General features: G+C 39.5%; 1 protein-coding gene across 1 annotated transcript in view; it reads right to left on the bottom strand.

The window, feature by feature from the left end:
* Nucleotides 1-873, bottom strand: part of LOC125044400 — a 19581-nt gene extending 18708 nt beyond the window's left edge. Inside the window, exon 1 of the mRNA XM_047641046.1 lies at nt 753-873. The gene's annotated coding sequence lies outside the window, so the exon portion shown is untranslated. The remainder of the gene's footprint in view (nt 1-752) is intronic.
* Between the last annotated feature and the right edge of the window lie 1119 nt (nt 874-1992).

Genomic DNA, 1992 nt, shown 5'->3' with positions numbered 1-1992 from the left:
AGAGTTTTATCACGCGAAGATCTCTGAAGTATGAATACAGAATCTCTAATAATAAGTCAACGTAGACTTTATATGAGACGGAGGGAGGGGGGGTGATCAGTAAGTATGGCATCTAGCATATGAGAAGTCTGTTTGAAATATTATGGCAAAGAATACATAACGGTATAACTACGCTTCTTAATTCCGATTGGGAGGTTGTTGTTCTATCTAATGCTACAGGAGGTTTATGACGATCTGGTCTAACCCTTCAGCAAAGGTCAAAATACAAACGTTATCAAGTTAAGTCTTTTCCTTCCCGAGACTTTAACGCCGCGAGTCAGAGTGAAGTACTAAGACCCGTATAGTTCAGTTCCTTATCATTTTACGCTGAAAAATTACGTTTCCAATCTATCTTGTCGCACGGATCATATACATTCTGATATCTAAGCCCATTATCTACCCACGTCATATGAGCGACATGTGACACAATGTATCAATTAAGTTAGATGTACGGATCAACTATAATTGCTCCGTTTCTGGTGATAATCCCACGAGTGTGTCCTAATTGTCTGCATACCCTAGCGCTATTTGTTATCAGTTCTTTCTCTCCTTAACACTATCCTGTCTAACACACTGACAAACAACAACGTTAAGTCCCCCTAATCCCACAGCCTTTGAAAACGTCCCCGTCAATGTCACGCTCTCCAAGGGTCCTTTTTCCCGCATCACTGACACTCCGACACAGCGTACAAATCCTCAAACCCATCGCCTACCTTTGGAGAAGTGATGTTCGAGAGAGGCTGAAGGGGAGGCGCAGGAGCTGGCGAGTGAGCGTCGAATGCCAAGTCTCGGGGCGTCTGTGGGCGCTGGAGCCGGTGTGTGTGTGAAGGTTGGGTCTGCTTCTGCGTCAGGAGGAGCCTGGGAACCTACGATCTGCCGGCCCTTCTTATACTCTAAGGCGCGCACCCAGCCTTATTGCGCGGTCCGTTTCACTTCGACCTGTTCGCGATTCACAGGTCATCGTTGTTTGAGGGCTTAATGAGGCTTAATTACCGCTTAATTACTGTTCTGATTACCTTTCTTCTTGCTACAAGAAGAGGGATGAAGACCCAAAGTGAATGCCAGTACTTGTGGTACCACATTACTAAATATTCAAAGTCTAGGGTATTTTAGCCCGTCTTTGAACGATAATATTCGTAGCAGACGAGGTGGGGGCAGTGGGTGGATAGGGGGGGAGGGGGACGCCAGGTGGGTGCGTGGGTTATATCAGGATCCACCCACAACCTACAATATTTTCGCCACCTTTGACACTCGTCCCAGGCAGAGCTTGAATACTTACCTGTACGTCATGACAATAGTGCTCAAAAGATCACAGGACACATCTTTTCTTTTCCTTTCATTTGTTATATCTTCTGTGTGAAATAAAATGCGAAGATGGCAAAGCAAAACAATACAACAGTAAGTTATACGAGAATAGAGATTGGAAGCGAACAAACGTACATACATTTATTAAGCCTTTAGATTACTGTTAATTGGAAAGCTTAAATTTACTAAAATTTTTCGAGGGAAGTAGAGAGGCCATTCACATGTTTTTCTCTAAGAAAAAATTGTATAGTGGCGCGTGGTATTAAGGGTCCGCTGCCCGGTTTCCCTTTAAAACCCGTTGTTTCTTTTCCCCCCCCCCCCCCCCCCCCATTTTTCTCGTTTTTATTTTATAATTAAAAATAATAAATAATATTTGTACATAATTAAGTATAGTAATAGTAATATATACAATATATATATAATATAAATATACAATATTTTTTTTGGAATAGTAGTTGTAGTAATGTAAATAGTTGTAAAAAATAGTATTTTTGTAATAATTTTAAAAGTAATTTTATACCCTATATATTTTAAAAAAATAAATTTGCGTGTATATTTTGTGTGGATTGTAAATAAATATGTTGTAATATATATATAAAAAATATAATATAATATATTTTCATATAATTAAAATAATTTGTATATAGT

The sequence above is a fragment of the Penaeus chinensis genome, chromosome 35 (genome assembly GCF_019202785.1).
Source record: "Penaeus chinensis breed Huanghai No. 1 chromosome 35, ASM1920278v2, whole genome shotgun sequence".
NCBI lineage: Eukaryota > Metazoa > Arthropoda > Malacostraca > Decapoda > Penaeidae > Penaeus > Penaeus chinensis.
This window is presented reverse-complemented; position numbering and strand designations above follow the sequence as displayed.